The 25,956-nt window shown below is 40.8% G+C and overlaps 1 protein-coding gene across 4 annotated transcripts in view; it reads right to left on the bottom strand.

The window, feature by feature from the left end:
- Nucleotides 1-25,956, bottom strand: part of LRRC4C (leucine rich repeat containing 4C) — a 979,945-nt gene that overhangs the window by 189,660 nt on the left and 764,329 nt on the right. For 2 of the 4 annotated variants that reach the window (XM_016226142.3, XM_029061287.2), the window contains exon 1: nt 12,616-12,740. The exons of the other annotated variants lie outside the window; for them this stretch is intronic. The gene's annotated coding sequence lies outside the window, so the exon portion shown is untranslated. Of the gene's footprint in view, nt 1-12,615; nt 12,741-25,956 lie in introns of those variants that run through there. 4 annotated transcript variants of the gene reach the window in all.

Genomic DNA, 25,956 nt, shown 5'->3' with positions numbered 1-25,956 from the left:
TATAGACATGTACCCGCCTCACATTTCTTAAAGGTCTTGTCAAAAACTCATATGAGATGTAGTGTTCCACAACTTCATGGAACCCTTGGGAATGGATACGAGTTTTTTGTCTTACTGCCACAGACTCAGTATGGGAAAATGCATCACGTACACTCACATGATTTTCCTCCCCTAGAAGATCTATGGAAGATGAAATGAGTTCTCTCCTATAGAGGGGTGACAAAATGAAAGAAAATAATCAGGCCTCACACCTGTTTGTTTTGTTCAAGAAACAAAATAAACATTTGGCATATGGTCTAGGCCACTGTCTGCCTGATTTTTTTTTTCACTGGCTTGAGATCACTTCTTCAGAAACATTCGGGACAAGTCACTCCCCTCGACCCCCGCGCAAAAAAAAGATTTCCAGTGGTTGCCTATCCACCTCTATATCAAATAAAAACTCTGCACCATTGGCTTTATAGCACTTCATCACCTTGCCCCCTCCTATGTCCCCTCACTTCTCTCCCAGCCTGCATACTTAGCTCCTCTGATGCTAACCTTCTCACTGTGCCTCGATCGTGTCTGTCTCACTGCCAACCCTTGGCCTCTGGACTGAAACCCTTACCTCTGGACTGAAATGCCATCCCTCCTCAAATCCATCAGAAAATTACTCTCCCCCCGCTTCAAAGCCTTACTGAAGACACATCTGCTCCAAGAAGCCTTCCCAGACTAAGTCCCACTTTTTCTCATCCACCACTCCTTTCTGTTTCCCTGACTTGTTCTCTTTGCTCTTACCACCTCTCCCATCCCACAGCACTTATGTGTATATCTGTAACTTTATATTGATGCCTGTTTATTTGCATTGATGTCTGTCTCCCCGCTTGTAGACTGTGAGCTTGTTATGGATAGGGCTTGTCAGTTTTCATTGTTGTATTGAACTTTCCCAAGCACTTTGTAAACACAGTGCACAGTGAACACAGTAAGTGCTTAATGTATATGACTGAATGAGTGAAGAAAAGAATTTCTCCATAGATATCGGCCATCCTTTGATATGTTTGCTCAGTATTAGAGGGAGTATGGTCAAATGTAATGATCATTTCATCAATCAATCAGTGGTATTTCTTCAGTGCTTACAAGTACCACACTAAGTGCTTAGTAGAGTATAGTACAACTTAGTAGAGTATAGTTGGTAGAAACATTCCCTGCCCATTAAGAGGTTACAGACTAGAAGGAAGACACACATTAAAATACATTTTGAATATGTATGAAGATGATGTGGGACTAAGAGTGGGGTGAATATCAAATGCTTCAAGTATAAAAATCCAAGTGCAAGGGTGATGCAGAAAGGAAAGACAGTAGGGAAAAAGATAGCTTAATTGAGGAAGGCCTCTTGAAGCAGATTCCCAATTTCAGTGAGGCTTTGAAATTGGGGGAAATGGTGGTCTGTTGTATATGAATGCCAAGGGAGTTCCAGGACAGAGGGAGGATGTGGGCTTGGCAGTGAGCTAGATGAGATCAAGGTATTCTGTGTAAGTTAGTGTAGGAGGAAAAAAAGTGTGTGGCCTGGTTGTAGTAGGTAGAGTGAACTCATTCGCTCCTACGGCTTCAACTATCATCTCTATGCAGATGACACACAAATCTACATCTCCTCCCCTGTTCTCTCCCCCTCCCTTCAGGATTGTATCTCCTCCTGCCTCCAGGACGTCTCCACCTGGATGTCTGCCCGCCACCTAAAACTCAATATGTCCAAAATTGAGCTCCTCCTTATCTTCCCTCCCAAGCCCTGTCCTCTTCCTGACTTCCTTGTCACTGTGGATGGTATGACCATTCTTCCCGTCTCTCAGGCCTGCAACCTTGATGTCATCCTTGACTCGGCTCTCTCGTTCACACCACACATCCAATCCGTCACCAAGGCCTGCCAGTCTCACCTTTACAATATCGCCACGATCCTCCCTTTCCTCTCCATCCAAATGGCTATCTTACTGCTACAGGTTCTCATAATATCCCGGCTGGATTACTGTGTCAGCTTTCTCTCTGATCTCCCTTCCTCCTGTCTCTCCCCGCTCCAGTCTATTCTTCATTTTGTTGCCCGGACCATCTTCCTGCAGAAATGCTCTGGGCATGTCACTCCCCTTCTTAAAAACCTCCAGTGGTTGCCTATCAAACTCCGCACAAAACAGAAACTTCTTACTCTGGGCTTCAAGACTCTCCATCCTGCCCCTTCCTACCTCTCCTCCCTTCTCTCTTTCTACTGCCCACCCCGCATGGTCCACTCCTCTGCCGCTCACCTCCTCACCATCCCCCGTTCTCACCTATCCCGCCGTCGACCCCTGGGCCACATCCTCCCACTGTCCTGGATTGCCCTCCCTCACCTCCGCCAAACTAACTCTCTTCCCCTCTTCAAAGCCCTACTGAGAGCTCACCTACTCCAAGAGGTCTTCCCAGACTGAGCTTCCCCTTTTCCCTATGCTCCCTCTGCTGCCTCTCTGATTAACTGTAAGCCGGTCAATGGGCAGGGATTGTCTCTATCTGTTGCCGAATTGTACATTCCAAGCGCTTTGTACAGTGCTTTGCACATAGTAAGCACTCAATAAATATGACTGACTGAATGAATGAATGAAATAAAATAGAATGGGGAAGACTAATGATTGCTTTAAAGACAATGGTGAGGAATTTCTGTTGATGTAGAGGCGGATGGGGCACCACTAGTGGTGGGGATATAAAATGAGGATAGATATGGGAGGCAAATATTATGGGTTCTAGCATCAGCTCCACCACCAGTTTGCTTGGTGACCACGGATAAGTTAATTAATTTCCCTAAGCCTCAGTTTCATCATATGTGAATTTGGATAATAATGACTGCCTCTCCCCACCTCATAGAAAAAAAAAATTAGATCCTTAAAGCATTAGACTGAGTTTGTGCTGAGGGTGATTTTTCCACATGTGAGCACATCTTTATACCTATCACTCTAATAACCAAGGAATAGGCTCAATCCCTGTCCAGGAGGTGCCTAGAGGTATGCACTTTCAAAAACACTACTCTTGTCATCTTAGTACTATGCTAAATAATGCTATCATGAATAAATCAATTCATCAATTGGTGGTATTTATTGAGTTTATATTTTCTGAGTTTACTACGGGCAGACCACTGTACTAAGGATTTGGGAGATTACAATACAATGAAATTAGCAGTCACTTTCCCTGCCCATAACAAGTTTACTTGTTAAATGTGTTTTGTGCAGTTTATGGAAAAATCCTTTACTATTGTATTAAAAATTATTTTCAAAAACTATACCTGATTAAGGAAACTGAACTAATGAAATTTAAGACCATTATGGAGAGAAAACACCTTCTAGTTCTGTTGTACTCTCTCAAACTCTTAGTACAGTGCTCTGCACATAGGAAGCATTCAATAAATACCACTGATAGATTAGTAATAATAATAATAATGATATTTGCTTAGTGCTTACTATATGCTTACTTACAGTACATACAATCATATCAGAAACAATTCCTGTCCCACAAAGGAATCACCATCTAAGTGGGGAGAGAGGACAGGCATTTTAACTGACGCCCTAATAATTTGTGACGTCCTGAGGTCGCATAGCTGATAAGTAAGGAGAAGGATTAAAACCCAGTTCTCCTGAATCCCAAGGCTGTGCTCGTTCCACATCCACACTGCTTCTCCTTAGATTTGTGTGTATGTGTGTGTTTGTGTGTACATTAAACCAAGTGTAGAATGAAACTTTTTACAGATTATTTCTTTCTCTGTTATAACACCCTCCTTTTAGAGGTTTTGCTGTGTACACAGTAATCATTTAATGAAGGCTATTGATTGACTGCCAGTGCAATTAAATTTTAATGTTGATATGTCTTGTAGCAGGCTTTACCTTTAGTTTTTTCCTTCCCTTCCATATGATGTATTTTGACTGAAATGTAGAGTGATTACAGCTTATTTAAATTTATCTGTGTTAAATAGATGCCATTAGCTAATCCTAATGACATCTTGTTTGTCAGCACTAAGAGCCTTATTGCTGAACAAGAAAGGAAAGGTAACATTGAGTATACAGGTTTACCAAAATATCCTTTTCAAAATACATCATTACTGGTAAACTAATATCCTGCTACTTAATCATGTATTTTCTGTTATGATTTGTTTTTAAATATCTTTCTATTGATTTGGGGGAATTTTTGTATTTTTGTATTTTCTCCTCTGTAGAAAACTACTTTGTTTAGCACTGTTTTCCTTAACACTCTATTTTCATAGACACAATTAAGAATACTAACTGGGGATGTAGTAGTGTAAGGCATTTGAAAACTTAATTGTTCTGGAAGAATCACCCACAGTTTGTAATTGAATCAAGATATATTCCTGATGTATAGCTCTATTTTTAGGGAGATGGAATATCCACTAATAGCTGATGGTGCTGAAAAATCAAAACATGTCAGTGAATGCTAAGAATGATCTCTCCTTAAAGAGTAAAACAAATAATCTTTGATTGGGTTGCCTGGTTGTAATTTAGATCTTACACTTCTGTCAGTGTTTTAGCCGAAAGAGACAAGTTACAGGAACAAGTCATATAAGGTTTCAAGTAAACAGATGCATAAAAACTTCTGGTGATAGCTATTTCCATGTTAAGTGAATGAAACCCACCTGACTTCTGCTCTGCTGATCCAGAGTTCAAATTTATTCCTCAAATTCACCAGGTGCTACCCTCAGACCAGGTCGACTCCAACAAAGCTGATCAGAGATTTGAGGCAATTATTGAGACAGCTCAGGCCAAAAAGGGGCAGGAGAAGAGATAATTTAATGAGTAAGGTGAATCGGTGCTTTTTTTCCTCCCCAAATAACCAAATGAATTACTTAAATTATCCTCTTTATTTCGACTCAAGAGCAGAAACTCACTTCTGAAACTGGTTGGAATTTCTTACTGGAAAGTTCTACTCTCTAGAGTGTAGGCACCTTGTGGGAAATGAATGTGTTTATCAACTCTGTTACACTGTGCTCATCCAAGCACTTAAAACAGAGGTCTGCACACAGTGAGCTTTCAAAAAATGCAATCAATTGTTAAACTGCAAAAGCAGGGAGATGAGTGTCGACAAGTGTCCTGTAAAAAGGGCAAAGAATCAACTGAATTGATATTAGTTATCTTTATCATACAAAGCCAGCTTGTATTATGAAGGAATCTCATCATATTTGTTCTGTTCTTAGTGGCAAAAGAAACAGAAAATGTTACATCACCCAGTTCTGGATAGCATGGAAATGATAAAATGAGTAATGACATAGGATAAAATGTAGCTCTAAGGTCCTTCTTGCTAAATCCATTGGCCTCTACTACATCCAAATTCTACTCAGTATCCCAGCTGTCTTTAACAAAGTGGACCACCCCCTTCTCCTTAAAAGCATTATCCAACTTGGCTTCACTGAAAATGTCCTCTCTAGCTGCACCTCCTATCTTGCTGGCTGCTCATTCTCAGTCTCTTTCTCAGGTTTCTCCTCTGCCTCCCACTCCCTAACTGTGAGAGTCCCTCAAGGCTCAGTCCTTGGTCCCCTTCTATTCTACATCCACACCCACTCCTTTGGAAAACTCATTTGCTTCCAAGGCTTCAACTACCATCTCTATGTGGATGATTCCCAAATCTGCAGCTCCAGTCCTGTTATTTCTCCTTCTCTGAAGTTTCCAAATTTCTCGTGCCCTCAGGACATTCCTAATTTGATGTTCCACTGACACTCCAAACATAGCATGTCCAAAACAAAACTCACATTCCCATTCAAATCCTGGCTTTCCCATCACTGTAGACAACACCATTAGCATCCGTGTCTCACAGCTCATAAACTTGGCATTATTCTTAACTCCAATTAGAACATTATTCATAATATATATATAGTATTGCCAAATCCTGTAGGTTCTACCTTTACAAACATGCTAAAACCCTCAGTTTCCTCTCCATCCAAACTGTTACCGTGCTTATCCAAGTACTAATCTTATCCTGCCTTGACTACTGCATCAGCCTTCTACCTTGCCTCTCCAACTTCTGTCTCACACAGCTCTCACCCAATCCTGACAGTAACAGCAATCTAGCACACATTATTGAATCTCCTGGTTGTATAGTCAAGGAATTATTCCCTGAACTACTCCAAACATTCTACTCCAGGTTCATACTAGTTTTCAGAGTACAATTTCCAATCAGGGTCAGGCTACCCCTAAATTGGAAGCCCTATGCTCGGTAGCCTCATTTGAGATATGGAATCAGTCTGGCTTGTTCATGTTCTAATTCCTACTACTCCATATATAGGCTTTCATAAACTTGAGTGCTGTTATCACAGTAATAGTAATGGTGTTTATTAAGTAACCCTTGGGTACATTTAACTGTCCTTGGAAGTGCTTGGGAAAATGACTATAATAGGGGCAGCAGCAGTAACATTTGTTAACAATAAATAGAGCTGGTGCAGAATAGCGCTACAAAAAAAGCTTTATGTCAGGGAACAGTGAAAGCAGGCTTGCCGGTCAGACTCACACCATAGCCACCGAGGGAGTCAACAGCTTCTCTGCCTTCCAGAGCCGGGTGGCTATTTTTGTCTTTTAATTATCTAGCTTCCCGCCAGGGGCCTGGAGTAGCCCTAGTTTTTCCCATGGGTGAGGAGAGATGCCCTGTGGGCAGATGAGAGGTCACGGTGGGACATCTATGGGGGGGAAGAGCTGGGTCTGTCAGCAGAGGGCCGGAGAAGCAGCACTGCTTAATAGTAGAGCACGGGCGTGGGATTCAGAAGGTCATGGGTTCTAATCCCAGCTCTGCCACTTGTCTACTCTGTGACCTTGGGCAAGTCATTTCACTTCTGTCTCAGTTCCCTCATCTGTAAAATGGAAATTGAGACTGTGAGCCCAATGTGGGACAGGGACTGTGTCCAACCCGATTTTCTTGTAACCACCCCAAAGCTTAGTACAGTGCCTGGCACCTACTAAGTGCTTAAAAATACCACTGTTATTATTATTGTTATTATTATTATTAACTGTAATATCACACCACCACCATGATCATGTCCAAGCCAGAAAAAGTTAAGGGATTGGCCACCTGGCTGGCTGTGGAAAATAATCAAGTGCTGTGTATTGCAAGTGGCTCCACAACTGAACGTGATGTTCATGGCCAGGAAATAATAGTAGAAATAATAGTTAACTCTTACTGTGTGCAAAACACTCTTCTATGTGATGGGAAATAATACACTGGTGGAAATTAGACATAGTCCTTGTCCCTTAGGGGAGAGATGCTAAGTCTACTATGCTCTTTTTCCAGCAGGGAAGAGGCGGATGAACTCAGGGAAGAGGTTTCTGTTTCTGCCCAGTGCCCTGCTCAGTCTCAGCAAAACAGAGTGCAAAGCCTGACATTGGTTTATTGTCTCTCTTTCCTCTGAACAGGCAGAACAACAAATCACTTACTGGTAAATGATGGTTAAGCCTTGACACATCAAGTCATTGAATGTTAAATTGGTGCATCCTATGAATCTTTGAGTGAAACCAAATAACTCTTGCTGCCTTCCAATCGCCATCCAACACACTCCATGTTCCCCTTTACCCCTTGTTCACCCTCCATCCCCCTCCTGACATATCCTGCTCAGGGATGGATTTAAGTGCAATAGCATTTCCCTCAATCTCTCATCACTAGACTGTCTAATGACTGTTCCTTTTGATTGTAAACTCACTGTGGGCAGAGAATGTGTCTGTTTATTGTTATACTGCACTCTCCCAAACACTTAATACAGTGTTCTGCACAAAGTAAGTGCTCAATAAATGCTTAGTGGAAAGATCCCGGCATGGGAGTCTAAGGTCATGGGTTCTAATTCCGGCTCCACCACTTATCAGCTGTATGACCTTGGGCAAGTCACTTAACCTCAGTTACCTCATGTGTAAAATTGGGATGAAGACTGTGAGCCCCACGTGGGACAACCTGATTACCTTGTATATACCCTAGTGCTTAGAACAGTGCTGGGCACACAGTAAGTGCTTAACAAGTACCACCATTATTATTATTATTATTATTATTATGATAAACAGGATTGATTGACTAATGAAACCCTGGAAGTCCACATGACCATCCATTCATAAGACCCCAGGGACCCACTACCCAAATGCTCTGTGCATGCAGGATAGTGAAAAATATAAGCAGCAGCAGTACACAGCCTCTATAAATTCAAAATTTTCACCTTTCCTACTGTGTCTTTTGCCAAACCCTTCCTACCTTTCTTTTAGATTTTTGAACTCTAAGAGGACTAGAGACTCTGTTCTCACCTTCATATCTTCCCCAGGACTTAGTACAGTGATCCACACACAGTAAGAGCTTAATAAAAACTACTATTAGCAAAACTACAACAGAATCCAGAGTCATTTTCTCTACCCACAAGATATTAGGGCAAGTCCTCTACCTTTCTTCAGACATGTTAATCACAGTCCCTTTACCATCCCTGACAGAACTGCATTTTCGAGTCCTTTAATCATTTTCATTGCTTGCCTCTGTACCCAGAAGATGTGAGAAATTTACCAGATGTTTTTTCTTTTGTGAAAATGTAAAACCAATATAAATCAGAAATATGCAAAGGATCTGCTAGTTTATTAGGAGAATTAATTTTTCAGTTGCTATAATTTAAAAATTCTCTATGCAAACACACTGTTATGACCTCAAGATCATGCATCAGTTTTATATAAATGTAGAGAAAGAAAGATGCATTTGCTTCCCCTGGGGGTTATTCAATCTGAGACATAATATTTCTAACTTTATCACTTACTGCAGGAATTAATAGGGGCTGATGACTTTTTTGTAGTAATATATGCACTATACACAAAATTGAATTATGGTGTTTCAGATGAAATTATTCCTGCTTTTGCATATTAGGAATTGGAGATTTTTGAAACAGTATTTAAATTTTAGAGACTAAAGAACTAACTTATTGGAGTTCATCAATGATATTGCCTCCTGCATTCACACAGAGATGGTTGAGAGAATTATAAAGTAGAGATTAAATATTAAACAAAAGCATCCTGGAGGACATAAGGGCTCTAAGATAGGGAGAGCAGTGGTCTGTTGAATATAAAATGGGGGGAGGGGCTAAGTGGAAGAGCATAAACAAGATGTTGGAGGTGGGAGAGATTAGAATGAATCACAGTGAATAGGTTAGGTTGAGAAGAGTGAAGAGTGCAAGAAGCTGGGGTGCTGTAGAAAAAGATAGTGGATGGGTAAAAAGTTAAGCCAGGAATATCTTTTTGTAAGGAAAGCAAGGAGGTTTTGGAGACATGGGGAAATGTGTGTAGAAGGACATTTTAATAAACTGAAATTAGGCTTGGAGAAGGGAAAGACTGACGGCAGAGAGATCAGCAAGGAGACTGAAGTAGCAGTCAAACCAGAATGTGAAAAGTACCTGGGCCAGTGCTGTGGCCATTTCATAAAAGAAGGAGCTGATTCTGAAAATTTTGATCAGAAAGAGCTAACCAGGATTTTGCAGCCAACAGACTGAATATGAGGTTTGAAAGAAAGTAAAGAGTAAAGGATAATGCCAGGATTACAGTTCGGGATTAATAATTATAGCATTTGTTCAGTGTTTACTATGTGCCAAGCAATGTACTAAATTCTGGGCTAGACAAAAGATCATCAGATTGAGCACAGTTTCTTTCCCATATGGGCTCACAGTCCAAAGGAAAGGGAGGAGAGGTATTCAATCCTTTTACAGATAAGAAAACAGGGGTCAGGAGAAGGTAAATCACTTGTTCAATGTCATACAACCTTGAGGAGAAAATGAGATTAGGGCCCAGGTTTCCTGACTCTCCATCCTTTGCACTATCCATTATGCCATCCTGCTTGAGAGAAGTAAGGTTGATGGTGTTATCAACAATGATGGAAAAGAAAGTGGTATGGAAGGATTAATGTGCTTATGTACATGAAAACATAAATATACGCAGCACTTATGAATTTAGCCAAAATTTAATTAATTTATATTAATCCCGTTAAACCCCTCTACATTGTAAACTCACTGTGTGCAAGGAACATGTCTACCAACTCTGTTATATTGAACTCTCACAAGGACTTATCACAGTGTTCAGCACAAGCTGCTCAGTTAATGAGATTGATTGATAGATGAAATTGGAAGAGAAGATATGGAGTACTAGGGAAATGCAAGACAGTAGAAAAGGAGAAACATTAGGGCTGCTGATCTCTCAGATGGGAATAAGAGCTCAGAATAAAATAAGAATGATAAGAGATGGGAACTCAGAACAGAAAGCCCTAAGAGACACCCACAATAACAGAGGAAGAGCCAGTGAAAAAGTCTGAGAATGATGGGTCAGAAGGAAGTGGGAACCAGAAGAGAATGGTGTCATGAAAGAAAGGACAAAAAAACAAGTTTAGATTCTCTTTCCAGGAAAAAGGAGTGATCCACAATGTTGAAGCAATTGAGAGGTCCAGGGGGATTCGAACCCAATAATATTTCATTCTAAGATAAGAGACCGGAAGATTTGGCAAGAAGGTGGTCATTGATGACCTTCAAGAGAGCCATCTCAGTGTATTGAGAGGAGCAGAATATATGTCATGAGGAGAGGAGGCGGAGAGGAAATGGAGCCAGTGGAATATGCAACCCTTTCTAAGACTTTAGACAGGACTGGGAAGAGGAAAATGGGGGAAGACCTAGGGAGTGTAGAGTTTTGGGGGTTTTTTTGGTTTGTTTTTTTTTAAGATGTGACAGACAGGTAAGCATATTTGAAAGCAGTGGGAAAGGAACAATCAGGGATTGAGTAGTTAGAGATGGTGGTAAGGGAGGGAAGAAGAGAAGAAGAGTGGGTGCAACTGTGTTTAGAAGACGAAAAAGATGGGATCAGAGACACAGGAGAGGGAATAGAGTTGAAGTAGTTGGGAGATCAGTTTCATGACATATTGGCAAATTTTGTGTTACTACACATTAATCAGACAAAGCCCTTCAAGATGATCTGATAGAGGAGTAGTTTTTCATTGACTACTGATAGACTATCTTCATAAATTACAACACATAATCTTGTGACTGGTGGCAGTGTCAGGAAAGAGGCAGAGGAGACTTTTCATTTATTCATTCATTCAACAGTATTTATTGAGCGCTTACTATGTGCAGAGCACTGTACTAAGCGCTTGGAATATACAATTCGGCAACAGATAGAGACAGTCCCTGCCCTTTGACAGGCTTACAGTCTAATCGGGGGAGACAGACAGACAAGAACAATGGCAATAAATAGAGTCAAGGGGAAGAACATCTCGTAAAAACAATGGCAACTAAATAGAATCAAGGCGATGTACATTTCATTAACAAAAGAAATAGGGTAATGAAAATACATACACTTGAGCAGGCGAGTACAGTGCTGAGGGGATGGGAAGGGAGAGGGGGAGGAGTAGAGGGAAATGGGGGGAAAAGAAGGTTAAGCTGCGGAGAGGTGAAGGGGGGGTGGTAGAGGGAGTAGAGGGAGAAGGGGATCTCAGTCTGGGAAGGCCTCTTGGAGGAGGTGAGTTTTAAGTAGGGTTTTGAAGAGGGGAAGAGAATTAGTTTGGCGGAGGTGAGGAGGGAGGGCATTCCAGGACCGCGGGAGGACGTGGCCCAGGGGTTGACGACGGGATAGGCGAGACTAAGGGACAGTGAGGAGATGGGCGGCAGAGGAGCGGAGCGAGAGGCTTGGGCAGTAGAAAGAGAGAAGGGAGGATATGTAGGAAGGGGCAAGGTGATGTAGAGCCTTGAAGCCTAGAGTGAGGAGTTTTTGTTTGGAGCGGAGGTTGATAGGCAACCACTGGAGGTGTTTAAGAAGGGGAGTGACATGCCCAGATCATTTCTGCAGGAAGATGAGCCAGGCAGTGGAGTGAAGAAAAGACTGGAGCGGGGCGAGAGAGGAGGAGGGGAGATCAGAGAGAAGGCTGACACAGTAGTCTAGCTGGGATATAACGAGAGCCTGTAGCAGTAAGGTAGCCGTTTGGGTAGAGAGGAAAGGGCGGATCTTGGCGATACTGTAAAGGTGAAACCGGCACCTTTCCTCTGGAGCAGACCTCCATGGCAGGGCCTTGGGGGAAGGAATCTGTAACACCCGGTTTCCAAGGCCAGGGTCATATGTGGATCTCCTCAGGAGAAATGGACATGGAAGTCAAAGAGAGAGGAGAAGCAATACTGCTGCACAGATGAAAGGGCATAGTTCTAGAAGGAAAGGATGAATTTGAAGTGGGCAAACTTGGCTCAATGCCTGGATTTCCTTCAACAGCTTTTGATAATATGAGCATGGGAGTGGGGGAAATGTACTGTGGGAGCTATAGTGGGTGGTGTAAGGATGACGGAGGGACAAAGGGGTAAAGGAGTTGAGATATTTCCTCCACAATGCCTAAAATCATCCTGATAAACAAGTATAGCAGATGCCATAAATTGACAACCTTGTAAAGAAGGGCACCTAGAATGTTGAGGCGGGTGTTTGCTCCCAAGCAACCTCTATTCTTGCAAAGGCTCCTTTAAATGTTCTCTTTTCTCTACTGTTATCTCTTTTTCCATTCCTGATCTGCATTTAACCCCATTCAACTACATACACTCAACAGTACAATTATATAAAATCCCTCAAACATAAAGTCAACAAATTTCTTTTTTTTTTCACTTACCCTTTCCTCCTGATGTTTCAAGAAGACATCTTACTTCAGGGTTTATGTGTCAATGCTGCATTGATTTTATATTTTACTCTCCTGGGGAAGAGCCCATCCCTCTCAGGGTTGCCTCTGGAAAGTCTCCAGTCCTCTACCAGTCTTGGCTACGGGAGAAAGAGTTAAGCAGAGACATACCCATGTCATTCCTAGCTTAGGCAGTGGCTAGCAAGTGGAAGGCAATATGCTACAAGTCAAAACTCACCTGTCCTGGGCAGCAGCAGCGTGGGAGAGAGTCAAGAGTGGAGATTCATGTTTACTTCATGAAAGAAGGCAATGGTAAACCACTTTCGTATTTTTACCAAGAAAACTCTACAGACCCACTACCAGAATGACTGGAGACGGAGGTGGGGTGTTCTGGAAGAGATGTATCCATGGCACCAGTATAGGGCAGAAATGACTCAACAGCATAAGATAAGACAAGGGGAAGGGCCCATGCCATTGATACTAATTTTTGTTCAATGCCTAGTCTAGCCCATGAGCCCATAGATATTTAATACATGCTGAAACTTAGATCACTTTGAGTGTAAATACTGTAGAACACAAGCTACTTTCTAACATGTGTGTTTTTTATTTATAATGGGCAACAAATGGAGTATTCACCTGGAATGCTTCATTGACAAAACTCGATTTCATCCAATGTTGGTTTTCCATTTAGTAATATATAAAGGAAATGCGGTTTAAAAAATCCTGCTGCTATTTTGGCCACGACTTACTCTTTGAGTATCTCTGATAATTGGCAATGTTTACAGAAGCAGTCAATGATTTGCATTAGAGATTCCAATGAGTGCATGAGTTGATTACTTTCTCTGTCAATTCATTTTAGTTTCACAATGATGAAGTAGAAATAAAACTATCAAAAATATTCAATTCATAAAATCTAAAGCAAGATGGCTAGCCCACCCTGGCTGACAGGATAATATTCAACGCTGATGGCCTTGACTTCCATTCCCACAAACTCAGAGACAAAATAACCCCCAAAACTAAAAACACAAACTAACAAGAACAAAAACGAAGTGGAGTGCTTCACTATGCACTACAACGTTTGTGCTTAAGATCATGAAAATACAAATATACATAGCTGAAGTTGATACAACTAATTGTAACTGGTAATGTTAAAAATGATAATATTCAGAAAAACAATGGATTAAGAGCATTACATGATTCACATACACAGTGAGTGTATTTGAATGGCATGAATAATTTGAAGATGGGTCCACCTACTTTCAAAAAATATTAACCCTGAGTGAGGAGGCAGAATAAGATTTACTAGTGTGGTCTGTAATCTTCCAATGATCCAATATTAGCAAACAAAGTGAAGAATTGGTGGACTACAACAAGAAAAACAAATATGGAGGATGTTTCAATCAGTCAGTCAATCTTATTTATTGAGTATTTACTGTATGTAGAACACAGTACTAAGTGCTTGGGAGAGTATAGTAGAACAATGTAACAGACACCTTCCCTGCCCAGAAAGAGTTTAAAGTCTAGATGTGGAGACATACATTAATATAAATAGATACACTATATATATGTACATAAGTGCTGTGGAGCTGGGAGGGGACATGAATATAGGGAGCAAGTCAGGGCAACACAGAAGTGAGTGGAAGAAAAGGAAAAGAGGCCTTAGTCAGGGAAGGCCACTTAGAGGAGATTGTCTTCAATAAGGCTTTGAAGGGGGGGAGAGTAATTGTCTGTTGGATATGAAGTGGAAAGTTATTCCAGGCCAAAGAAAGGACATGGGCAAGAGGTCAGAGGTGAAACAGAAGTTGAGGTACTCTGAGTAGGTTAGCATTAGAGGAGCAAAGTGTGGGAGCTGGGTTGTAATAGGAGAGTAGGTAGAAGGGAGCAAGGTGATTGAGTGGTTAGTATCTAATGATAAAAAGTTTCTGTTTGATGTGAAGGTGGATGCACAACCACATTTTTTATCGAAAAATGAGCCAGGCAGAAGAGTGAACTATGGACTGGAGTGGGGAAAGACAGGAGGCTGGGAAGTGACTAAGGAAACTGATATAGTTATCAAGGCAGGGTGTAGAGTAAGTGATTTGATTAATGTGGTAGCAGTTTTGATGGAGAGGAAAGGGAGGTATTTAGTGATGTTGTGAAGGTCATGCTGACAGGATCTAGTGATGGATTAACTATATGTGTTGAATGAGAGAGAGGAGTCAAGGATAATGTCAAGGTTACAGGCTTCTGAGAAAGAGAGAGTGGTGGTGGGAAAGTAATAAGAAGGGAAGGGTTTGGGTGGGAAGGTAAGTTCTGCTTCAAAAAGGAATAGGATAAATAGCACAGGACTATGACTCAGGAGTAGGACAATGCACCAAATCTTGGTGAAATTACCTGAATCAAAAAACATACAATTCCCAAGTCTCATTGGCCACCTTTATTTTTTAAATACAGAGGAAGATTCACAGGAAAATCTAGCCCAAATGTGAGACTCTTTCACCATGATTAAAGAACACAACAAAACAAAAAACCCTCAGGCTTTAGAAGGTTCAACTTCTTGCATAAGTGATTATGCCTAGAAAAAGCAACTGTCATATTTTTAGAACTGATTCTAGAAGAATCCAGCAAATCACATGATGCAGAGTAAACCATAGTTGGCCTAAGAGAAAGAGAACAGGCAGAGCCTCTTCTCCACAAGTGATTGACTTTCATCTACATCTGGGGATAATTACATAAAGTCATACAAAGAAGGAAGAGCTCTTCGACTGGATTCCATGGCTAGGTATGCCCTTGCTACTGCTCATACGGTACATATGATTAGGAAAGAGTTCCAGTGTGAAACGAGACACATCTCTTCTATATCAATAACTCTGATTCTGAATGAAAGCAACCTTTTCTTCTCATGGAATTCTTCAATAAATGTAAAAGTTGGAAATTCTTGTTTCTAGTGTTTTATATAGTTTAACCCTAGTACTAGCTATATTGACACTTGAATATGACACTTTTCAATTTATTTTATCTTTCAATCCTTATTTTGACCTCACTGCCTGTGTATGACCAGTTTCAGTTCACCATACTACAGGCACTTGGTGTCTAATTCAGAAAAAAATGATGTAGTAATGAGCAATGCCTCATTCCTAGTGAACTCTGTTCCATGACAGACTTGTAATCTCCTGGAGACAGGGATCCTGTCTGCCATTCATATTCTACTCTACTCTCCCAAGCACTAAGTACAGTGTTCCCACAAACAGAAAGTGCTCGATAAATACCACCAATTGATCCACCCATCATACCAAGGTGGGACTTGTTGGGAGTTTGGTGAATTCCTTTAGACCACCAAATTAGATTAGTAATTGTCAGAGCCTCAGTCTGCTGATGGTGCTAAGGACTACACCTTATTCATCATATCAGAGGATAGACCAATGTAACATATATGCCTATATTCCCTTTATTTTCTATGAGGTATCATGGGATGGATAAATTCTCTAAAAAATAAAAAAAAGTAAAAAAATTATCTATCCATCAGGAGACATTTTTTTTTAAACCTCCTACCCTGACAATTACATTTTCTATACAAAAGTCCAACGAAAAATGTCAAAGAAGTGAAACCCAAGCTTACAGCTTTCACAATTAAAATTTATGCTTACCCAAAACTTTACCCAACTTTACCCAAATTGACTGATTCTCAAATTGTATCTTGATAACAATGAAGTAAATTTCTAGGGAGTATTGAACAGAAATGGCATTGACAATAGGTCAGGATAGTTGAATATATCAATCAGATATCCTACAAAGATTCTGTCAGTGCTAAATCCCATAAGAAAAATCAATGCAACAAGAAGGTAGTGAATCTTAGTTTGTCTACCTACTCCCACTGTATCCATGTACACAATATACTTGGTTTTTTGTTGTTGTCTGAGATATAGTGAAGATAGGTGATAGGTGACATTTTTTTCCAATCTGAGGCAAAAAAATCAACAAGCCATTGCACTTGGGAAGAAAGACTTTCTTTTGAAAATCTTAGTCTACAGCATAATTGTTTTGGAAAAAACTGATTTTGCTGTCTAAATGTACACTCTCTTATAGTAGGAGACATGCAAATATTAGATGGATAAAATGCACCTAGATATGTTAATGCATGTGTGCTCTGGTGAGAATGAAACATGAAATATTGTTACTTGTAGGCTTTAAAGTTTCATTAGTAAACTTATGAAGGAAATCAATATACCTATTTGTGTGTGTAAGTACTTCGGTGTGTGTGTGTCTTTATGGAGGGGTATCCAGCACTTAGAACAGTGCTCTGCACATAGTAAGCGCTTAACAAATACCAACATTATTATATAGTGTATATAGCATACATAGCATCTGAGGTAGGATAGCTCCTTTTACAAATTTAGGTAATATACATTCATTTCTAGAATTTTTTAGCCCAACTCACTCTTCATTAATATACTGTTGTAATGTATGATGTTGTAATTCACTGCATTAAAGGAGGTGTCCCTATTAGTCATCACTATAATGAGGATCGGTCATTCATTTTCATGAGTTTTCTTCATCTTTCAGAACGTGAACAAATGTCATAAATATCTTACAAGAAAAACAGTTGGGCTAAGGCAATGGCAGAATTGATTGAATCTCCAGTTCTAAATTAAGATACTTACCTCATTCAGACCAAAAAAAAAATTAATAGGTTGTGATATTTTGTATTTAAAACTTGAGATATAGTAAAGCTGTTTCAACTGATTCAGCCAAAAGCCCAACCAGTATAAATAATCTATTTGTGATTTAGACCCATTTCTGAACTAAATGAAATATCAACATCAAGTTATTACAACTTGAGTTATGACTAAACTGAAATACCCATTGTGTAGAATAGAAACAGTGAGCCAGTATATTTTTGGTTAATCTGGGAAGGTGGCTGAGTTCTTTTAACACTATTGAAATATAGTTCCCTTGGTTCAATTCATATCATAGGATCTTTGATCCATTTCCTGTGTGCTTTTGTTTTATAGTATTACTAATAAATTCCTTTCACATGGAAATTTACAGTCAAGGAACTATCTTACTTTTCTTACTTCGGGGCATGACACATGAGATAATTGTAACTACATATGTTGAAAAGTACAAACTCCCTTCCTAGTTTTCTAGAAAAGCCAACTTCCTAAACCATTTATTTTTTCCAAAAGAAAACAGATATTTTGTCTTGTTGTACAAAAAATACAAAGTCATACAATAGCAGCAATAAGAACAGTAATGTTGTTTAGAATTTATCTATATACATTGGGATATTAACTCACAAAAATATGAAATTATTGAAGTACCATAGTTAAAAAAGCTGAAATGAAATTGTGTATCATTGATACTACACAATATGGTACTATACAAGTAGCGAAGCAGCATTGCCTTATGGAAAGAGCACAAATCTGAGAGTCAGAGGAACTGGGTTCTAATCCCAGCTCCACCACTTATTTGATATGCTGTGTGATCTTGGGAAAATCACATAACTTCTCTGTGTATCAGTTACCTCATCTGTAAATTGAGATTAAGACTGTGAGTCCCATGTGGGACAGGGACTATGTCCAACCTATATTGCATCTAGTGCAGCACTTAGTCTGAATTGTAGTTTCCAAGCTCTTAGTATAGTGCTCTACATACAGTAAGCACTCAATAAATATGACTGAATGAATTGAAGAAAAAATTAGATTTCTTTAAATGGAAGTACATCATATTTGCTTTACATCCTTCGGCTTTTTGTGTTTTCCATGGGACCCAATAAACCTGAAATACTTCATCTATTTAGTGATTTTTGGACGTTTCAACTGAACGAATGTAGAAAGATATATTCACCACTCAATATGGAAAAATCATCAATATGTAGCATATTTTGTATGTGGATCCTACTTAAATATTTGGCTTAAATTATTGATTGGAGACCTTCAAAATTAGGTGGTCATTGAGTGGGAGGCGCCCTAGAAGCTAGACTATTCTTATTTAAATCAGTACCTCCATTAAAAAGGTCCTGTGGAAAGATTTACAGGTTCTGCTTGACATTCTGCTTTGCTAAAAATCTTGCCTTTTTTGTTTGTATAATATCACAAAATCCACCCCAATTAATAGAAGTGCTGCCCTGCTCCTCTCAGTTCAAGCAGTGAATATATTTTCAGTAGCTTATGGAGGTAATGATAAATCATCCTAAAGTCCAGGTTTATTAGAAATGACTGAAATACATTACAGGGCAGCAATAACTTCAATGGTTGGTTTACCATCCAGTGGGGTGGAATTAAAAATGCATTAAAATTTACACAAAGCAAAATAAATAGCAGAGAATTGAGATTGGTTTTGACAAAGGTAAATGAACCATTATTTCTCTTTGGGTGGCTAATAAAATAATCCCTATAAAATGGGAGAAACATTCCATTTTGGATCCCAGAGGTGTAAAAAAATATTTTATAATGACATTTACTGCTTTTCTTGTTCTGTCATTGAGAAATGCATCTCTGAATGCAGCTAGGGACATAAGAGTTTTTTTCTGGGTTTTTACTGAATGCTATTCCAGATATTTCCAAGAAGAAAGAGAAAATGAAGTACACAACTCTTAAAAAAGAGAAACAACAAAATGTGAAACAGCATTCCAAATACCTATATGCCCTGTGATCATTTATTAAAATTGTTGTATTTGTTAAGCATTACTATGTGTCAAGCAGTGTTCTAAGCTGTGGAGTAGACAAAAGATAATCAGGGATAATATGGGACTCACAATCTAAGGAGGTGGGAGAATTGATATTTTATCTCCATTTTGCAGATGAGGTAATTGAGACCCAGAGAAGTGAAGTGACTTGGCCAAGGTCACATAGACAAATGGCAGAGATGGGATTATTCATTCATTCATTCAATAGTATTTATTGAGCACTTACTATGTGCAGAGCACTGTACTAAGCGCTTGGAATGAACAAGTCGGCAACAGATAGAGACAGTCCCTGCCGTTTGACGGGCTTACAGTCTAATCGGGGGAGAACCCAGGTCCTCTGTCACCCAGGCCTGTTCTCCTTCCACTAGGCCAAGCTGATGCTCCAGCATTCTTTGGAACTCATCAACGCAAGCTGTAAGGAAATTGAAATCAAACAACATCAGCAATCCCTTGGACATCCACACAATTCATTCATTCAGTCTTATTCATGGAGCGATTACCGTGTGCAAAGCACTGTACCAAGCACTTGGGAGTTTACAATATAAAAGCAAACAGACACATTCCCTGACCACAACAAGCTCACAGTCTAGAGGGTGGGACAGACATTAATATGGTGTTGTCTTATGCTGCCGAGTCATGGACACATCTCTCCTGGTACACCCTACCTCCATCTGCAATAGGTTTGGTAGTGTATCCTCAGAGTTTTCTTGGTAAAAATATGGAAGCGGTTCACTATTGCCTCCTTCTGCACAGTAAACCTGAGTCTCCACCCTCAGCTCTCTCCCATGCCACTGCTGCCCAGCACAGGTGAATTTTGACTAGTAGCAGATTGCCATTCACTCAGTTGCCACTGCCCAATCTAGGAATGGAACGGGTAGGTCTCTGCTTGACTCTCCCTCCATAGTTGAGACTGGTAGAGTACTGAAATCTCTCCAGGGGTGACCCTGAGAGGTGGACATTAATATATATAAATAAATTTTAAAAATTACAGGTATATACAGATGTGTTGTGGAATGGGAGGGAAGATGAATTGAAGGGAGCAAGTCAGGGCAATGAAGAAGACAGTGGGAGAAGAGGAGAAGAGGTCTTAGTCATGGAAGGCTTCTTGGAGGAGGTGTGCCTAATTCAAAAACTATTTCAGCAATACTATACCAAAACAAATGCATAGAGGCTTTTAGAAAAGTGATAGAGCATTCCCCATTTTGGAGAGTCTCATAATTAGTCAAAATAAATTTGATTCAGAGCTAACCAATACTGAAACACCTTCTCCAGCTCACACCTAATTGATCTATAAGCATTCTTGGTGTACTCAGGTGTCGAATGAAACACTGAACCCACCAATGAGTCCAAAGTAGGATTTGGTTCCAGGTATAGTTAGTTAGTTAGCCCTACTGTGAAATTGTGTTGCAGAGTTTAGATTCACAAAGTTAGCTCTTAGACATCTTGAAGTCCAACAGATTTAACCTGATTCATTTCGGGTCTTCCCTGAGTGATTAGTGCAGATTTTCCAAGTGCTTTAAGATCTACTGAGTTAATCAATCAATCAAATTTGTTGAGCACTTACTGACTGCAGAGCACATTACCAAGTACTTGGGACAGTATAATAGAACAGTATAACAGAGTTGGTAGACACTTCTCCTGCCCACAAGGAGTAAAGAATCAGAAATTCAAAAAGAGCTGCTGTAGAGATATTTAACTCACATGTGGCCCTTGGCTTTCCCATCTAAAATTGGAATACTGTACATGTAACCTGAAGGCTGTGCAGATTACACAAAAATCAGAGGCAGGTCCCCCATGTCTGGCAGAAAGCGGAAAATCCCTATTACATTTGTATTGGTCAGGAGTGAATAATGCAAAAATGTGCACAGTGAAGTCTGACTTCCAATCTATGACTGTACGAGTCAAGTATATTTTTCCAACACATTTGCACTTGGACCTGGTGTAAGGTCAATCCTCCCTTAGAACTGCCTAGCGATACTCACGTAATGATAAAATTCAGTTGTGTGACTCCATGATTATTTTCTTCCCTGTGACTTTAGCTTGGCAAAAGAGCAAATGCGACAGCTGTAAAAATTCCTACACAAAACAAGGTCTGTGCCTTCCACTAATAAAACTCATCCGCTGATACAGAGGGGAGTGTTAGATCAAGAGGAACAGGGACATGAATAATGATGGACTATAAAATGGGCTCATTCCCTCGGAGAAAAAATAAGAGGCCAGCAAGTTCTTATTCAGGAATGAGGCTGCATTATTCATTCATTCATTCATTCAGTAGTATTTCTTGAGTGCTTACTATGTGCAGAGCATTGTACTAAGCGCTTGGAATGTACAAATTGGAAACAGAGACAGTCCCTGCCCATTGATGGGCTTACAGGCTAATCGGGGGAGACAGACAGACAAAAACAATAGCAATAAATAGAATCAAGGGGATAAACATCTCATTAAAACAATAGCAATAAATAGAATCAAGGTGATGTACATCTCATTAACAAAATAAATAAGGTAATGAAAATATATACAATTGAGTGGACGAGCACAGTGCTGAGGGGAGGGGAAGGGAGAGGGGGAGGAGCAGAGGGAAAGGGGAAAAAAGAGGGCTTAGCGGAGGAGAGGTGAAGGGGGAGGTAGAGGGGGAGCAGAGGGAGCAGAGGGAAAAGGGGAAGCTCAGTCTGGGAAGGCCTCTTGGAGGAGGTGAGCTCTAAGAAGGGTTTTGAAGAGGGCAAGAGAATTAGTTTGGCGGAGGTGAGGAGGGAGGGCATTCCAGGACAGGGGGAGAACATGGCCCAGGGGTCGACAGCGGGATAGGCGAGAATGGGGGGACAGTGAGGAGGTGGACAGGATAGGAGTAGAGCGTATGGGGTGGGGAGTAGAAAGAGAGAAGGGATGAGAGATAGGAGGGAGCAAGGTGATGGAGAGCCTTGAAGCCTTGAGTGAGAAGTTTTTGTTTAATGCGGAGGTCGATAGGCAACCACTGGAGGTTTTTAAGAAGGGGAGTGACAGGCCCAGAGCGTTTCTGCAGGATGATGAGCCAGTCAGCGGAATGAAGAATAGACTGGAGTGGGGAGAGACAGGAGGAAGGGAGATCAGAGAGAAGGCTGACACAATAATTCAGCTGGGATATTATGACAGCCTGTAACAGTAAGATAGCTGTTTGGGTGGAGAGGAAAGGGTGGATCTTGGCGATATTATAAAGGTGAGAGCGGCAGGTTTTGGTGAAGGATTGGATGTATGGAGTGAACGAGAGAGCCGAGTCAAAGATGACACCGAGGTTGCGGGCCTGAGAGACGGGAAGGATGGTCGTACCATCCACGGTGATAGGAAAGTCAGGAAGAGGACAGGGTATGGGAGAGAAGATGAGGAGCTCAGCTTTGGACATGTTGAGTTTTAGGTGGTAGGCAGACATCCAGGTAGAGACATCTTGGAGGCAGGAGGAGATACGAGCCTGAAGGGAGGGAGAGAGGACAGGGGCAGAGATATAGATCTGTGTGTCATCTGCATAGAGATGATAGTTGAAGCTGTGAAAGTGAATGAGTTCACCGAGGGAGTGAGTGTATATGGAGAACAGAAGAGGGCCAAGAACTGACCCTTGAGGAACCCCAACAGTTAGAGAATGGGAGGGGGAGGAGGAGCCCGCGAAGGAGACCGAGAATGAACGGCCAGAAAGATAAGAGGAGAACCAGGAGAGGACGGAGTCCATGAAGCCAAGGTGAGATAAGGTTTGGAGGAGAAGGGGATGGTCAACAGTGTCAAAGGCAGCTGAGAGGTCAAGGAGGATTAGAATGGAGTAGGAGCCATTGGATTTGGCAAGAAGGAGGTCATGGATGACCTTAGAGAGAGCAGTCTCGGTAGAGTGGAGGGGACGGAAGCCAGATTGGAGGGGGTCCAGGAGAGAATTGGAGTTAAGGAATTCTAGGCAGTGAGTGTAGATGACTCGTTCTAGGAGCTTGGAAAGGAAGGGTAGTAGGGAGATAGGGCGATAACTGTAAGGGGAAGTGGGGTCGAGAGAGGGTTTTTTTAGGATGGGGGAGACATGGGCATGTTTGAAGGCAGAGGGGAAGAAGCCATTGGAGAGTGAACGGTTAAAGATAGAAGTTAAGGAGGGGAGGAGAGCAGGGGTGATGGTTTTTATAAGGTGAGCGGGAATGGGGTCCAAGGCACAGGTGGAGAGGGTGGCACTTGCTAGGAGAGAGGAGATCTCCTCTGAGGATACTGCAGGGAAGGATGGGAAAGTAGGGGAGAGGGTTGGGAGGGGGGAAGCAGGAGGGGGAGGGGTGACTTTGGGGAGCTCAGACCTGATTGTGTTAATTTTCATGATGAAGTAGGTGGCCAGATCATTGGGGGTAAGGGATGAGGGAGGGGAAGGAACAGGGGGCCTGAGGAGAGAATTAAAGGTCCAGAACAATTGGCGGGGGTGACGGCCATGGGTTTTAATGAGGGAAGAAGTTATCCTGAATTCACCTGTCAACATGCACATCCGCTCACACTAAAATAATTAAAATTACACACAAAACACTGGTTCAAGCATTGGCGCTAAGAGCCATGTCTGAAACCCTCTCCTCCTCCTTAATTTTCTATCTTTAGTAATAATATCACCATCCTCCTTGTTCCCAAAGTTCCAAATCTCGTTTTATCCTCAATCCTTCATCATCTTTCACTCTCACATTTATCAACTGCTAATGCCTGGTTCAAGTTCTCGTTGTATCATGTTGGACTATAGTCTGAGCCTTCTCTCTGATTTTCTTGCATCCAGTCTCTCTCTTTTCAATCTATACTACATGCAGTACAACGATTATTTTCTTGAGACATCCAATACTCAGGATTATTCTTCTCAAGAACCTCTAATTGATATCAATCTCCGTCCACACCATGTAAAAACTCATCACAATTCAAGGTTACCAACCAGCTCTGCCCATCTTATATATCAGTGCTCTTTACCTGCTAAATTCTTCACTCCAGCCATGCTTACCTTGTTCTCAACAATCTTTCACCTCTGATCCCCTTGTTCATGCTTTAATCTACTCCTCGGCCCCCAAGATGCCAGGCCATAGATTTCCCAATATTCAGAGTTACCCTAAAGTCCTGCATTCTTCAGGAAGCCTCCCATTATTAATTGTCAGTACCCCAGATATGTCAATCCCACAGTTACCCTGAACTTCATCTGTTTTATTTCTTTGCCCAGCATGCATTTGTTATATATAAATATTTTTATTTGTAGATTAAATTGGTCAGTTATTCCATCCTATTATAGTTGCAGCAAGTCCTGTTATATCCCTTTTTCTTTCTGCTGATCTTTTTATTTATAAATCGTTTTTGTCTGTTGTCTGTTCCATTAGACTGTGAACTCGCTGAAGGCAGCATATACACATCTGTTTCTGCTGCATTATCCCAAGAGCTTAGTTCATCACTTTTCCCTCAGGAGGTGCTCAGTAACTACCACTGGTTGATTAATTGATAAGTGGTAGGGATTACCTTTAGAAGCCTAAAACATATTTTTAATTATCCCATGATACTAAGAAAGCCAGCCCCAATGAAATACTCATCAATTTGCCCAGGGGCAAGGATTTTTATCAAGGTAAATGTGATTGTGGTCAAATGTTTATTTAAAGGGCATTCATTAAAGAAGCTTAGCATGAATGATGACTGAAAGCATTATTTCAAAGCAACAAAGGTGGATCCAGGGCCAAAACAAGGTCTGGATAGGTTAGGTTATTTGGGCTATATTCTATATTACTCCTGTTGAATATTGTAACTTGACGCTTTGATAGCTTAAATGTTTGGTGGTGCTATGTAGTGTTTATCTCCTCCAGGCCACATTGATTGGGATAGAGAATACTCAGCAGTGACCAAATGGCTTTCTGTCTGACAATTCTCTAGTGTCCTCCAGGCAAAGGGAACAGCCCAGTTTTTTTGTTGTTTGTTTTTATGGTATTGTTAAGCACTTACTATGTGTCATGCACTGTACTAAGCTTTGGGATATAGACACAAGGTAATCAGGTTGCACACAGTCCATGATCCACAGGGTGCTCCCAGTGTTAAAACAATTTTAAAGTTGAGATTATCGAGACCTAGAAAAGCTAAGATACTTATCCAAGGTCACAGAGCAGACAAGTGGCAGTGCCGGGTTTAGAACCCATGTTCTCTGATTCCCAGGCACATGCTCTCTCCATTAAGTCAGGCTGCTTCCTACCTGTCGGTAGCATCCACATCTCTACGGTGTTTGTCTAATTCCTTTCTAATAGTCTTAGCATAAAGGTCAGTGGAGACAAAGGTCACATGAGTGGCAACACCGAGTGCTCGTCACTCTGGACTAGCACTTAGATGCCAATTGAATAACAGTTCCCTTACCAACAGATTTTTGCAAAGACAAAAGTCCTTTCCCTACCAATCCACGCTTTTTCTGAGCAACTTTGCCATTTCCAATAATAAAATTAAAATTTACCTTTGATTTAAACACAAGGTCGGACAGAATAAGTGACTCTGTGAGCAGTGATTAGATTTTCTGTCATTGGACCAATTAAGATTTCCAGCTGTCAGTTCCTGGTGCTGCTGCTCCATAAAAAAAGACACTGAGATTCATTGATCTGTATCAAAGTTACTTCATAGAGAAAATTGGACAAAAATAATTATAATTGTCATAAGATGTCAAACCATTAAATGAAAACATAAAA

The sequence above is a fragment of the Ornithorhynchus anatinus genome, chromosome 3 (assembly GCF_004115215.2).
Source record: "Ornithorhynchus anatinus isolate Pmale09 chromosome 3, mOrnAna1.pri.v4, whole genome shotgun sequence".
Taxonomy (NCBI): Eukaryota; Metazoa; Chordata; class Mammalia; order Monotremata; family Ornithorhynchidae; genus Ornithorhynchus; species Ornithorhynchus anatinus.
Note: the sequence above shows the minus strand (reverse complement) of the source record. Positions and strands in the feature narration are given on the sequence as shown.